General features: G+C 44.1%; 1 protein-coding gene and 1 pseudogene across 2 annotated transcripts in view; both read left to right on the forward strand.

Moving 5' to 3' along the window:
- Window positions 1-16,260, forward strand: part of CALD1 (caldesmon 1) — a 183,508-nt gene that overhangs the window by 98,769 nt on the left and 68,479 nt on the right. The gene's annotated exons all lie outside the window — the stretch shown is intronic.
- Window positions 9,991-10,513, forward strand: LOC308526555 (large ribosomal subunit protein eL21-like; annotated as a pseudogene). The gene has a single exon. The product of its transcript is annotated as a large ribosomal subunit protein eL21-like (transcript).

A 16,260-nucleotide genomic window follows, 5' to 3' on the forward strand; every position in this document is an offset into this window, starting at 1 on the left:
CATTTCACCATGAAAAATACAAAAGCATCCAGACAGGGCGAAAGGACATCTCACTCCCACACTCCCATCCTGTCTCATCCTAGAGCCAAATCCACCCTCTGGTGGCCTTGATGGTGGTCCCCCTGGGGTGAGAGCAGAGATGGGAGGGACCGCGGAGGGGAAGAAAGTGGAAGGGCAGAAAGCAGATTCAGGAGAACAGCTACCCCCAGGTGGGCAGCAGGAAATGCTGGCCCAGAAGAGAACACAGGGCTCAGTTACTGTGAACGGTTTTTTCTTAGGCTGCATGGTGAGCACCCAGATGTTCATTATAGTTTCCTTATTCCTTTCAGCTTGTTTAAAAGATTTCAAAATAAAATCTCATTTTAAAAAGGTACAGAAATCTTATCGCTGTCGCCCATGTGCCTTCCATTAGAATCTGCCCCTGGCTATCAGTAGAACCACACATAATTCCATAAATAACATAATTCTGAGTGCTACCTGCTCCTGCAGGACTACCACCACAGCCCCGAGAAAAATGCTTTTGAAGAAGTCCCCTCTGATTGCTTCTGGGAGTCTGTCTCGCACAAGCTCACGAATGCTACGCTCCACCACCATGTGTCATCTCCATGGCTTCCTGCTGCTGGGCCCCTGCGTCAGCGAGGCCCTGCCCCCCTCTGTCATGAAGTCATTTGCGCAGGACCCTCCGGTGCCACTGCCCTGGGGCCCACCTGACCCTGGGCCTCTGAGTCACTCTGTCTCATGCCCTTGTGATAGATACAATCTTTCAAGATTCCACAGCGGCCATGCATTCCTTCGAGTCCTGCAGAATTCCGAAACCAGGCTATGCTTGCTGTGTACTGAAGCAGGACTAGTGACTCTCTCCTCTGCTCTGTGACTCTTGGTCAACTGCACATCAAGGCTTGGCCTCGGCTCAGAAAACACTGTGAAACAGCCTCCGCTTCTCTGCAGCCTACGTTTCACAGACATAGGGCAATGGGGCTGGGTGAGGGACCAATGCCAGGGCAGATAGCTCCCCAGGCCCCCCTGCAAGTTGCCTCCCTAGGCCTACCCACCACTCAGACATACAGCGCCAATGGGGGGCACAGCTAAACTTAAGGCGAGTCCACCATTCACATCACTTAACCTCAATCACAGAAGAAAATAAGTTAACTTGGTCAAGGCCATTAGTTGCATGAAGCCATGTGCATTAATTCCTTTATGCAGCACATCTATTACAGAAGGCCTATTCTGTACCAGGTATTGTGCTAACAGGGGTGAGAGAGGTTCACACAGATGAGTAAGAGCTTCAGCCTGTAGGGCAGTGGTTCTCAACCTTCCTAATGCCTCGACCCTTAAATACAGTTCCTCATGTTGTAGTGACCCCCAACCATAAAATTATTTTCGTTGCTACTTCATAACTATAATGTTGCTACTGTTGTGAATCGTAATGCAAATACCTGATATGCAGGATGTGTTTTCATTGTTACAAATGGAACATAATTAAAGCATAGTGATTAATCACAAAAACAATATGTAATTATATATGTGTTTTCCGATGGTCTTAGGCGACCCCTGTGAAAGGGTCATTCGACCCCCAAAGGGGTCGCGACCCACAGGTTGAGAACCCTGCTATAGGGAGACAAAAATATATAAGCACAGTATTAGTGCAATCTAGAAACTTGAACTCTATGTTGCCTCAAATAGATCATTGGACTTCCCACGAATTGAAATTCAGGGAGGGGCTCTTTGAAAGGTTTGTCCTCCCTTTTTGAAATCAGGTTATGTGCTCCTCAGGTTTCTATTTATGTTACCAAGAGCTTAGTCAGACCTGACAAATGCAATACAGAGTATCGTGGAAGAGTGGGGAAATGGGCCTCTAAACAGTAGGACGTTCTCTATTATTAAAGGCAAATAATAACAAAAATTGCTTTAAGATAAATACTGGAAATAGACTAAGTAGGAGAAACCTGGATTTGGCACAAAAATGAATGAATGATCTCTGTTGTCAGTACGAAACGCTGTTAGATGTGTTAACAGGAACGTGGCAGGCAGCACTGGGACTTCGTCCAGGCACATGCAACCTTGGTCAGCCTTTGTTGTGTCCAATTTTGGTTTCTCTTTGGAAGGGTTGTTATATTTCAGGCTGATATTAAAAGAATGGAAAATCGGCATTGGCATCTAGCCTAGAAAAGATGAGACTAAAGGATGACTTCATTCCTGTGGCTATCATAGAGATAAGTGGACTTCTATTTCAGCAATGGGAAGCCTAGTTCAACAGCAGAATAAATTAGTGTACCGGTCGTTAAACACTGGCACCTGGGAAACAGGATGTCACCTTTGACGTGTAGTACTTTAGCTCTCCTGCTTTCAGAGTATGGCCACTTGCTATCTTGTATTAAAATGTTTGTATGCATATCTCCGTTTAGGTCTGACCTTCTTATCTTTGGATCCTCCACAGCACTTAACTAGACGACATGCTGGGGGAGCATGCTGGGACAAAACCATGGACACCATTGTAGGGGAGATAGGACAGTGTAGCAACTGGAGACATGTTACGGGCCTAGACAAAGGCCAGGCAAAGAATGATTCAGAGAATTTGTCCGCAGACGCCTTAAGGACTCTAGCCAAGGACAGGGGGTGACACAGGAAGACCAAGATGAGGGATAAGCAATGACTTTCCATGCATTCATTCCTCCGCCCCTCCCAGCCCACCACATATTCCTAAAGGAGCATACAGTGAAACCACGAAGACAATAGCAGAGAAGATGGGGAAGGAGAGGAAGGAAAGAAGAAAGAGACGAGTCTGTCTTTCTGGACAGGAAGATGGATAAAGGGAAGAGTATTTCATGAGAAGACTTGTTAGGAGGACCCATTAGAAAAGCAACATCACAGGACACCACGAAGCAGTATAGTTTCAATGACTATGTCCAGTGCCTGAGGTAGGGATTGGGGGGAGGGGGAGACGTCATCAGCTGGGGAAGAAAGACTATTAAGGGCCAAGGAAAGGACGAAAGAGGTTCTGCCTGCCATTATGTAGTTAGCCCCTCACCTCCATCTCTATTTAGCCCATGGCGAGCAGCTGTCTGGGGCAAGGTCTTTAGCCTCATGCTAAGAGTATAAAGTCTATGAATTTCTTTATAAGAAAAATTTTCTTTAAGAACCTTTTTACAAAATGCCTTTATATTACTTGAACTGTTGAGTAGATTTTCTTTGGGTGTAAGTTGAGTTTCTGTAGGAGGTAAGCGGCTGTGTGAGTGTGTGTGTTTTAAGTGCATGAGGGCACTTCCCACATACCTCTCCTCTCCCTGGGGAGTTGCTCCAAGGTGGAAGCTGTTCTCCACCACTGCAGACGGTAAAGTCTGGAACAGATCATGTGGCCCAGTCTCCTACCTCCATGAAGGAAAGTTATTTTTTCATCATATTTTATTAATGAAGGACCACCCCGTGGTGGGAGCTATTCCTTTCTATTTCACTGACCTCCCTCAAACATTCTTAGTTCAGAATCTCTTTCATGAAAAATTGGACAAAAATATCCAGAAATAAAGGGTGCTGTGAGAGTGGCCCAGACGCCCGTTTCCCCTTTAGTCAGCCCTGAAATGGCATATGTGTGACACCTACTCTCTTGCTGAAGGATGATGGGCCCAGTTGTGCATGGTGCCAATACATGATCATTAATTCCGTTCTCAGAGACAGTTCTGGAAGCGGGACTCGAGCACCCACCTGTTTGTGCTACACAATGAAAGCACATACGCCTGTCGGTCTCTGCAGGATCTGAACCCTGTTCACAAATTACCTTCTGGTATGTCCTTCCTAATTTCTCTCACCTTGCCTCTCTGCCCCAGCCAGCCGATCTCAGGGGCTCCTTAGAAGCTGTGGCCCACTCCAGCCTGCTCTCATCCTCTGCCTCTACAGTGTAGCTGCCCCTGCTCGCCCCACACTGGGGATGGAGCCCACACCCCGGGCATGTATCCTTGACCAAAATCAAACCCAGGAACCCTCAGTCCATAGGCTGACTCTCTATCCACTGAGCCAAACCAGCTAGAGCTTCTCTCTTCACTCTTGTTATATCAGTTCCCTGCCAGCTAGCATGAGTTTGGACACCCATGAGTTTTGCTATCTCAAACTAAAGGCAGACAGCTACTTCCCAGATGAATTCATTTCCTTAATGACAAAGGGCCAACTAAGGGTGCCTGGGACTTCCCTCTCCCTGTCCTTACGACTTGGACAATAGCTTGGTGGGTGGCTTTATACAGCTGGCCATCAGCATACTTTTAGTACCTGAATGCCTGCATAGTAGCAGAAGTTACTAAATTCTTGCCCTCCTCTGTGGAGAGTTAAGAAGTGTGTATGTATGTGATGGTGGTGGATGTTGGGAGGTGGGAATCTGACTGACCTGAAAGAACCACAGGATTTGTCACACGATCTTATGGGCTTCTTTTGAAGGCGCCAAAACTACATTTGTCATCTCAGAATTGGAAAGGAGTGGGGGACCGGGAGATGAAGTGTATCCCCAAGCTCAAATGAGCTCCCATAAGCAAATATGTTCATTTTCTATCGCTGCTGGAACAAGTAACCGCAACCTTGGTGACTTCAAACAGCACAAACTTGTTATCCACTGTTGTAAAGGTTACAAGTCCAGCACAGGTCTGCTGGGCTGTTATCAAGGTGTGGGCAGGACTGCATTCCTCTCCGGAGGCTCTGGCTCTAGGGGAGAATCCATTCCCTTGCCTTCCCAGCTTCTAGATCCTGCCACACTCCTGGACTCTTGGCCCCCTTCCTCTGCCTTCAGCACCAGCGAGGGGTGTATCTCTCTGGCCATTCTTCTATCCAGGTAGTCCTATCTCCCTCAGACCACGGCCCGAGCGTTCTCTGACTTTGAAGACTCGTGTGATTAGATTGAGCACATCTGGATTAATCCAGGATAATCTCTCTATCTAAGCCTTTGACTTAATCACATCTAAAGTCTCTGGCCATGTAAAGTAACATATTCACAAACCCTGGGGATTAGGACATGAATGTCTTTGGGAGAACATTATTCTGCCTGCCACAGCAAGCCCCTGAAGTTTTTGAAGGGGGAAAAATGAAATGGGCAAAATTCGGTAGAAAGGAGAGTAGCAAAATGCCTTGACACATGTTTCTATCTCAGCTCTGGAGCGATAAACTCATGCCAAGTCAGTGAGTGTGAGTGTCTTCCTTTACGTTACATAGTCAGTATACGTTGAATGACAATATACATGGTCAAAAAGATATGTAAATGTGTATGTGCATCATGATATATTGAAATAGTTAACTCTGAAGTTCATTAAACTGTATTTACTCTATAAATTATGACTGTGATGACAGCCTAGTATTTAAGTAGGAAAACAACCAAAATTTTCTAGGCCGTTGAAGTGAAGAAGCATTTCACTTAATTAAATTAAACATCTTTACGTTGAGCACAAGAGGAGCTACTGAAGTTCTCCGTAACATGAAGCAAATTGTTTAATGTTCTGTGCTTCTGTGCCCTTGCTTGTGACAAAGCTGTAGCCCTCGAAGATGTTTTTCATTCTGTAAAGGGGCCCTCGGTGTGTGAAGCTGATTGCTTCTCCTGCTACTTCCCAAAAGGGCCATCTTAACCTTCCGTGGTGAAGATCTGGGTTGTTCTCATTTGACAGAAAGCCAGTCCCATAAGCAGCTCAGTGCCCCAGCACCAATCTGTTCATTGCTTATTAGAGATAAAGAAATGAATCCATAACTCAGGCCGAGATGAGTGTCATCTCCAGGTAGTGCCAACACCACCCCATCCTCCCCATCCTCAGGGGCTCAAATTTGGTTGCTTTCCAAGCTGTTGCTGACCCGGCTCCCTTGCCCAGCGTGGCTGATGAGATCACCAGCAGAGCGCCATGGGTGCAGACTGGGCCGTTGTTGCAACATATGCTAGGCAGGCTGCTGCCCTCATTTCACGGAGGGGCATGAGCACCCAACGTCCTGTATAACCCAGTGTATCGCTGACTGGCAGTCTCTCTTCTTCCCTTTGCCTTTGCCTCGCATTTTTATATCCTGCATCTTTCCCTGGAATAAAAGGGATAAGAGGAGTTTCTCAGATTTGATTTCTCAGTGGGAACTGTTTGCTTTGGACGCCACCTACACCGAAGCTAATTGAGAACAGAGCTCAGAATGAGGGCCTGAGAACTGCACCCCGTGAACTTTTCGGTGGGCTGACTTCCGTTGATCTCTTCAGAATTGGATCGTGTACGCAAGTGATACCATGATCCCTGTTTTCCACATGGATCAGCGTCTTTTCCTTTAAGCAGTTCTCTACCTTGCAATAATTCATTGTCATTAATCATATAAAGTCTTCATCATGAAAGCTTCTGGGGATCCTGGCCCCTACTACCCAGGAATAACATTCTGGAAATCTCCAAGCAATCGGTGCCCTTTACCAACTAAACGTGATGGGCTTCTATTAGAGACATTACAGTAAAAAATAACAATCAGCTCTCTGATGATCCTATGCTGAGGGAAGGGTGGGGAGGAGTAGATTTGGCAGAGGACAAGCCCAGACTTTCGTCACAGGGACAGACCAAAAAGTGTTAACACAAAGGGAAAACACGGGAGCATCCTGCACACGGCACTTCAGCCACAGATAACATGGCACCTCATGGGGCCCGGCCCCCACCCTGACCGCCCAGAGGGTCTCACCGCCTCCAGCACCTCCGCCCCTCCCAGCTGCAGACATGCTCAGGGGATCCAGTTCGAAGGGAAGACGCAGCCTGGCCGCTCTCTCCCAGTGAGTGTTCACTTGCCTCTTTGGGTTAACTTTCTCCCTCTTTCTCTCTCTCTCTCTCTCTTTTTTTTTTTTTTACAAAGGAATTGTTGTTGTAAAAGAAAAAATTGTGTTTAATTGTGGGAGTGGGAGGGAAAAAAGAGAAATCAGCAGGCAAAGGGAGGCAGCGAGTATGTAAGTTTCAGACCTGTGTGAGATTTTCTGGACTAAACTTTGCAGCTGTTCTGATTGGTTTCCATTTTTATGGGGGTTTTCCCCTAGGCACAGGGCTTCTCTACTCCAAATACTGGCCCACAAAGCATTGTGTGTCTGAAGATCTGCTGTTAATTTAGACCTGAGCCCTCTGCTCAGAATGATCCATTTGCAGGACTCAGATTTGGCTAACGCACACATTGCCCAATCCTTAAAGTCAACAGCCCAAAGCCCTTAATATACTGACCATCTGACTGTGACAGAGAGAGATTGAGAGCACATGCTCTTGATCTGGGAACTGCTGAGATAAGAGGCTCCAAGGTTTAGGATCATGAAATCCTGGAATGTTGAAGCTGGAAGGGGCCGCTAGGATTGTTTGCTGCAAGGCTCTCATTCTACAGACAAGGAAACGGAACCCAGAGCAGTAACTCAACTTACCCAGAGCCTGACAGCCAGGAGTCAGCAGGGAAGCCCTGTTTTTGTACTCGTAGGCCAGGTACCTCTTCACACTGGCGCTCGTGAGGTTTGGGAACCTTACTGAGTCCTGGAAAAAGGTACCGCGCACGAGAGTAAGAACACCAAGTGGCCTTTCAGTAAATCTTTCCCATTTTTGAGAGTTTTGGCACTGATTCAGCATGACAATTGCTGTTCCAGTTGTTTCCAGCATTTGTGCAGCAGTTAATCAAATAAACAGAGGAACACACGGGGTCTTAACAACGAGACCCACGTCTGCTATATTAGCAGATCTCTTGGATAACCAGTTCTGTGGTCAGCTCAAAGGGATTTGAGAGGTTATCAGTGTCATTCAGTGGTTATCAAACTAGTTGGGCTTTTTTGTTTGTTTGGGGGTTTCTGTTAGAAATTTAATGTTACGAGGACTTCTGTTCTAAAAAGGAGATGTTCTGCTAAATAAGTGGATCTAGAGTTCCTCATTCCCACTACACTCTCCAATCACGCCCCATTGCTCACCCCCCACACTCCCTGGGGACCCCTTCTCTATCCACCCACCCTACCCACTGCATCAAAGCTTTCTGGGAATCCTAGGTCTTCATGGAACAGTTCAGAAATCACTGATCTTGTTTAATGCCTCCATTTCCAATGAGGAAACGGGGGCACATGGTGCATGAAAGGCTTTCCCAGTGCTACACAGCTGGTCAGCAACAGAGCCTGGAATTCTAGGAAAAGATCGCTTCTTTCTTTTCTTTTCTTTTCTTTTCTTTTCTTTTCTTTTCTTTTCTTTTCTTTTCTTTCCTTCCTTTCTCTCTCTCTCTCTCTCTCTCTCTCTCTCTCTCTCTCTCTCTCTCCCCCCCCCCCCAACTTTTTCTCTAACCCCATCATGCCTGTGGATCCGTGGTTCTATCACTGTACTTTCTCTGTATCTCTCTCACTCATCTCAGCTCACTCTGTCATTTCCTGAATTTCAACAGTCATTGCCTCCCATCTGGACAATTGCAGTTGCCTCTCATCTGGTCCCAGCCTCAGTCTCTCTCCCTTTTCAGATCCTGTCCCTGCTGCCCCCGCCTCCTCCTACCTTTGAGGATAGAGCCCACTCTTCTTAATATGGTATTCAATGTTCTCCACAATCTGCCTTTAATGTTTCTTCCCATTCTGACCGCCCCATCCTCTGGCCAAATGGGACCACTCATTGCTCCCCAAACTCATCATGTACAAACCAATTCCATTCCTTGGCCCCCTCAATTCCCTACATGAGGAACACCCCATGTGCCTCGGTTTCCTCATTGGAAATAGAGACATTAAACAAGATTAGGTTTCTGAACTGTTCAATGCAGAACTTGGATTCTAAGGAACTTTTGGTGGAGTGGGTAGGGTCTATGGGAGTGAAGAGATGGGGACTGTGTGTGTGTGTGTGTGTGAATGGGGTGATGAAAAAACTCTATCTACCTCTTCTGCTTCTGACTTCCTTCCTGTCCTTCAAGGCCCTGATCAAATGCTACTTTCCTCCACAAGCCTTCTTCAGTTCCTCTTTTCTCTCCATGCTAACAACCCTTGTCCATCCTCCTATTATTAGCCTTGCACTAAAGTTAGTGGTGAGCATGCCTGTTCTCTCCCTAATAGATGGTAATTCATTTGCGGGCAGGAACTATTTTGAATCTTTAAACCTTCAGTTTCCAGCATGATGCTGATGCTCAAAATACCTTCGTTAAGTTTCCTGTTATTAGATAAACAAAGCAGCTCATCTAAGTTCACACTTTTCATTTGAGTCATTTGAACACACAAAGCCTCTGCACCTTTTGCTTTGAAAACATTAGTAGGTTAAATGCCAAAGCAGGTGCTCAACAAAATGAATTCTAATTCCCTTTGCATTTGCATCAGATAATTATCAGTGTCACACCTACAACTGCAAGATTGGCAGTGTTTTTTGTGGGGGGTTTTTAATGAAACACATTAAAATTCCTGTATGTCAAAACCTACACAGAGCCATGTTATCTTTGAGAGCAGGTGTGAATGGCTCTTCAGTTCTTTAGAATTCAAGATGATGCTTAATTTGTTTCTTGTAAGATTATTGAGAGGTTCTGTCATTTGTAGTCTTAATATTTTCACCACTACCTTTCTCATTTTCTCAAAGCCCTAAGTAAGTCTTCTTGAGTCAAGATTTTGGGTTTCTTGTTAATAGTCATGCTTTATAGTCCATTAACAGTTAAACACATAAACAAGTATGCTCTGATGTATCCTGAGAATGAGAAAGTTTTGTTTTTGTGAAACACTTTAAAACAAATGTGGAAGGGTGTGTAAGTTTTAAAACCATGGAATCAAAGAAACATAGGGAATTCGTCCCACTATTTTCTAAGGAAACTAAGATAAAAACATGGCAGGGAACTAAGTGATTGGCATAATTATATGAGATTTAGCAGAAATGATAGAAGAAATGTACATAAAAATGTTCAGATTTGTAAAAAGTATAGGAATACCTAGATTATCCCATCTTATTGGGGAATGTAGATGGCAGTTATCCAGCCTGCTAAATTTTATAACAAAAAAGCAACGTTTGCTTTCTTTTGGCTGGAACCGCCATCTTGCAGTAATTCACCAAAATGACTGACACAAAGGGAAAGAGGAGCGGCACCCGCTATATGTTCTCTAGGCCTTTTAGAAAACATGGAGTTGTTCCTTTGGCCACATGCATGCGAATCTACAAGAAAGGTGACATTGTGGACATCGAGGGAATGGGCGCTGCTCAAAAGGAATGCCCTACAGTGTTACCACGGCAAAACTGGAAGAGTCTACAGTGTCACCCAGCATGGGGTGGGCATTATTGTGAGCAAGCAAGTTAAGGGCAAGGGTCTTGCCAAGAGAATGAATGTGCGTATTGAGCATATTAAGCACACAGAGAGCTGAGGCAGCTTCCTGAAATGTGTGAAGGAAAATGATCACAAAAAGAAGGAAGCCAAAGAGAAAGGTACCTGGGTTCAACTGAAGCATCAGCCTGCTCCTGCTCCAACCCGAGAAGCACACTTTGTGAGAACCAATGGGAAGGAGCCTGAGCTGCTGGAACCAATTCCCTAAGAATTCATGGGGAAAATAAAAAAGACTTCTGTGCTGTTAAAAAAAAAAAAAAGCAACGTTTAATAGAAACTCCCTCTTTCCCTTCTTTAAATTAGATATTACAGCACATTTGAAACGCTCTCCAATTGGTGAGGATTGTCATTATGAATATGTCTTTTTTAATCATGCTCTGAAACAGTGATACCTCCTTGGATAACAAGACTCCCATCCCAAAGTGGATGCAGTTATTAAGGAATATCCTCCCTCTTCTCATTATGCCTTTTATTTCTTCTAATTGCTGGTAAAGCGCCCACCTCTAGGATCCCACTCTCTGTTCTGCTGTAGCCAAGGAATCAGTAAACCCCGTTTGTTAGAATTATGTTCAAAGTATAAGTCAATAGTCTAGATCAGCGGTTCTCAACCTGTGGGTCGCGACCCGTTTAGCAGTTGAACAACCCTTTCACAGGGGTCGCCTAAGACCATCCTGCGTATCAGATATTTACATTACGATTCATAATAGTAGCAACATTACAGTTATGAAGTAGCAACGAAAATAATTGTATGGTTGGGTCACAACATGAGGAACTGTATTTAAAGGGCCAGAAGGTTGAGAACCACTGGTCTAGATGGAGGAGCAGTGAGGGGCCTTCTCTCCTACAAAATAAAGGGCAAGTGAGTTTTGTGACTCTTGGCGCACTTACCAAACAGGCCATGTTTGCTCATTTTGAGGTTCAGTGATTGGTTTTAAGTGATCAACTTTTCTGGGTCTCTGACCTGGTGAAGAGTGAAATTAATACTTGCTGTTTATGGATGAAAAACTAAGAAAGACGGTCGGAGAAACAGGTGATTTTGTTATCCACATACTGGGCACTCTGTACATAATACCACTGAATTGCTTGTGCAATGGCAACACCAACTCCGTATGGAGGTGGCCGCGCCTTTCTCCATGTGTCTTCCTGGCCACCAGGCCACAGTCACACTTGGCTAGGTCAGTGATGGCGAACCTTTTGAGCTCGGCGTGTCAGCATTTTGAAAAACCCTAACTTCACTCTGGTGCCGTGTCACATATAGAAATTTTTTGATATTTGCAACCATAGTAAAACAAAGATTTATATTTTTGATATTTATTTTATATATTTAAATGCCATTTAACAAAGAAAAATCAACCAAAAAAATGAGTTGGCGTGTCACCTCTGACACGCGTGTCATAGGTTCGCCATCCCTGGGCTAGGTGGTCGGTGGCCCCAGTCTTTTCCGTCCTTGTTGATGCCATTGGCACTGCTCCTTTCTCTTTCCCTCTCCTTACCTCTGACCTCTGCCTGTCCTTGAAAGGAGCCCTCACTTCCTGCTGCCTCTCACATCTCTCCCAGCCCATCAGAAATGGCTTTGCAGCTGCAGGTCTAACCACAGCAAGAGGACTGGGGGCTGGAGAGGTGCTCCTCTGCCATCTGGAGGCTGATTTGCTCCTGGCCTCCCTGACTGGGCCCGCGAGGATGTGTTTTTCCCATTAAAAAGCGTAGCTTCGGTTCTCATACCAGCCTGAGCTGTAACTTGGGTCTAAAAAGGTGGTTGTGGGCTGGCCTGAGATCCCAGCTGCCATGTGTAATGATGTTTGAAGTTCCAAAAACTAATTTGCAAATTAAGGTTCTTGAAACAAACTTTTCATAAATGCAGGACTGCCTGGATTCATTTCCAAGCCTAACTGAATTCTTAAGAGAAGCCTGAAAAAAATCTGTAAACCTCACTCATTTCTATGCATTTACTCAACAAATATTCATGAAGGCTTTTCCTGTGCCCGTTGGTGCTGCTGGACTAGGCACTAAGGACACAAAAAAGATAAAACACAGGCTCAAGATTTAAGATTATCTAATATTTTCACCTCCCACCCACTGCAGGCATCTTTCTTCTGTCCTCTCCCCACACTCACCACCCAGAGCTCCTTACTCCCTTTGGGACCGTGGCTGCTCTCAGGCCCAGCACAGCCTCTGATCAGACATTAGCTACATCACTCTTTTCCGGTTTTCTTTTTCACTCTGATCCTCTGAAGGAAATGCAAGTTTCTTCTAACTTATACTTAAATTAAAATAACCTTAAATGTAATAAACTTAAGTTTTTTGTGTGTGTGTTTTTTTTAAATATATTTTATTGATTTTTTACAGAGAGGAAGGGAGAGGAATAGAGAGTTAGAAACACCGATCAGCTGCCTCCTGTACACCCCCTACTGGGGATGTGCCCGCAACCAAGGTACATGCCCTTGACCGGAATAGAACCTGGGACCCTTCAGTCCGCAGGCTGACGCTCTAGCCACTGAGCCAAACCAGTTAGGGCTAACCTTAATTTTTTTGTGTGTGACTCAGTACTATATACACTGAGTGGCCAGATTATTATGACCACCCCATCAGTACAATGAAGTGAATTAGTTATGCAAATAATAATAATAATAATAAAACCTTGAGAGTATTTGCTTAGGAAGTTTTCAATATTCAGTATTTTTGAAAGTGTCAATGAAATACTGATGGGGTGGTCATAATAATCTGGCCACTCAGTGTATATACACACACACACATATGTATTTGAAATAAATATTTCACAAACAGTGCTCACTCTTGCTATGTGCAATGCCCCTGATATTTTTTATGTTGTACTACAGATTTTGTTTTAGCTTTATCGGTAAAGTGTACAATGTGATGGTTTGATATATCTATACCTTGTGAAAGGATTCCCACCATCAAGTTAATTCACACATTCATCACTTTCCATATTTACCTTGTTTTCTCTTTCTTTTTTTGGTGAGAACACGTAAGTTTAGTCTCTTAGCACATCCCAGTTATATAATAAAGTATTATCAGCTATCATCACCATGCTGTACATTATCAGTAGATCCTCAGACTTTATTCATCTTATAACTGAAAGTTTGTAACCTTTTACCAGCCTCTCTCTATTTCCCCAAAACTCCAACCCCTGGTAAACACCATTCTAGTTTGACATTTTTATTTTTAGTTCTACATAAAAGTGATATCATACAGTTGTTGTTTCACTCTGTCCAGCTTTTATCACTTAGCATAATGTCCTCTAGATTTATCCACATTGCAAATGTCAGGATTTCATCCTCTTATAAGGCTGAATAATATTCCATCATATGTATTATAAATATGTATATACAGGGTAGGGCAAAAGTAGGTTTACAGTTGGTCGTCTGGAAAATAATACAATAATAAATAATAATACAAAAATAAACTGTGTTTCATGTACTGTAAACCCACTTATGCCCCACCATGTATATGTGTGTGTTTATACTATGTATGTGTGTGTGTGTGTGTATACACATTTTTTTAATTCATTCATATGTTGACAGACATGTAAGTTGTTTCCATACCTTGGCTATTGTGAATCATGCTACAAAAATGTGGGAATACAGATATCTTTTTTATTTAGTTTCCTGCCGTCTGATATTTTCTCTATATGTGTGTGTGTGTGTTTTTATTTCATTTAAAAATGGTGGTCACAACCTACTAAAGAGATTTCAGGAACTGCAGACTGAAGTTTGAAAGCCACTGAGCTTATTGTGTAATCTTGGTTATCCTGGTCCCTGCCTTCAGAGCAGCTTAGGAAGCTCCGCTGGCCAGTGAGCCCCTGGCTGCCTGCTCCCGGTCAGCCCGCTCAGGGGTCAGCCCGGAGCTGCAAGGAGAGGCTTTGTGTGGGAATCAGAGGGTCTGGATTCTGTTCTGGCTCCTTTACTAATCAGCTCTGCGAAGTCACTTCATCTCCCTGCGGCACAGCTGCAAAATGGACAGGCTCATCCTGCTTGTGTAACGTGCGGCGTGTCAAGGCCGCCATTAAAATGACATGCATTCAAGGATACAGGAAGACATTAAGTATAAGACAAATGCACGTCATTATTAAAGAGCCTTATTTTTCCCAAATAAAATTTAAGATCAGAGGAACAACTTAGAGAGACCATTTGTTTTTGTCGAGTTGGGAAAAGATTCTTGCACAGGCTATAACATTATGTAACTTCATAAATAGAAATCTCCGAGTGGCATTTGTTCATGATGTCGTAACTAGAAGCTCAGCCAGGTCACCCTCACTCCTCTGCGCTTAAATACTTTTCCTGGTTATACACTCAAGGAAGCAGCTAGGATTGGTCGGTGGGCTTTTCACGCATGAGCCAGGTTGGAAGGAGTATGCTTTGCCTGGTATCTGCTCTTGCCCACTGGCAACACTAATTCCCACTGTTTTAAGATGACTTTTTATTAAAAACAACTGACAAAAGTAACCAGTAAAGGAGATACTTTTATTAAGACGTATAAATTGCTAGAGAAATTATGGTACTTTTCTCATTCATGTTTCACTTTTTTTTAAGAAATGTATTATAAACTTCATGTCACACTGACATTGATTAGAATATTTCATTCAAGTCCTGAATTTCCTATATAGGGCCTGGTATTTTTCTTTCTTTATTTATTTAATTTAGAGAGAGAGGAAAGGAGAAGCGGGGAGAGAGAGAAAGAAACATAGATCAACTGCCTCCCGCACGCACTCTGACCAGGGATCGAGCCCGCAACCTGGACATGTGCCCTGACCAGGATCGAACCGGTGACCTTATGGGGCACAGGATGATGCTCAACCAACTGAGCCACACCAGCCAGGGTGAAAGTGGTATTTTTGTCTGCTATTTTTTATGCTAATGAACTCCTTTTAGGGCCTAACCCACACTGGACATTTGTCTCTTTGAGGCTAGCTCTGCCTGCTCTCCGTGTCTTTTCTTTACCTTTCCCTGACTTTCTGATCTTTGCAAGGAATGTCTACACTCACCTTTCCTAGAACTCGATTCTCCAAATCACTCCCTTTGAGTGTAACAGAGGTCATATAAAATAATAATAGAATAAAAGAAAGACTATATTCACCCCAAAGAGAAGGAAATAAATTTGCCACTTTTACTCTTTAAAGAGCGAAAACATTCTTTACACAGATCAGCAATACCCACCAAAGGCCGCAGCTCATAACTACCCTGCATAGTTTCCAGAGAAAAATACATAAAATGTGTAAAATTTAAGTAGTTTTTTAACACCTAGTTTTAATGTGATTTCATGACATTTGTAACTTTTGGGTAGATAATTTTCACAGCTATTTAATACATTGTTATGATATGCCTAAGAATTTAATTGAAAAAGACTGTGTTCGTGCAACTTTTGAATGAGCGGGTGAGGCCCGGGGCTTGGGTACATGGAACCTTAGGAGCGAAAGGAATGGCTTTGGCGAGGAGCCCGGCGCTCCCCTCTGCCATCGCGCAGGCAGCCTTTCTGGAGTGCGGTGGCCCTGCTGGTTGGAAAAGGGGCTCAGTACTCCTAGGGCCAGACCCACCCTTCAGAGCACAGAACAGGCACATTCCTCCCAGATGAGAAACCAGAGCCAGATCCCTGACTACCACATTACCAAGTGTGGAACCTTGAGCAGGTCGTTTGATTTCTCTGTGCCTGAGTTTCTTCATCTGTAAAACACAAGTGTAATACCTGCCTTGCAGGTTTAGTGAAAATGGAAGGAACGAGCTACGTGGATGTGTGTAAGCCACAGTGGGTGCTTAGTCAGTGGCACATTTGCTATCCTTTCCTTCCTTCTTCACTCCCCTTCCTAAGGCCCCCAGAGGAGACATGGCTGATGCCAACACAACGACTGATGCTGGGGAGAAAGGCAGCTCAGTTCAGTTTGGGATTGACATGTGTTCATGAAAACATCCACCTACTTTAGTAAAATCAGAGGAGCTCACCATCTCGATGTCAGTTGTTGCATTTACTTACTGCTTAGAAAGGATAACCCGC

The sequence above is a fragment of the Myotis nattereri genome, assembly GCF_964212035.1.
Source record: "Myotis nattereri genome assembly, chromosome: 11".
Lineage (NCBI taxonomy): Eukaryota > Metazoa > Chordata > Mammalia > Chiroptera > Vespertilionidae > Myotis > Myotis nattereri.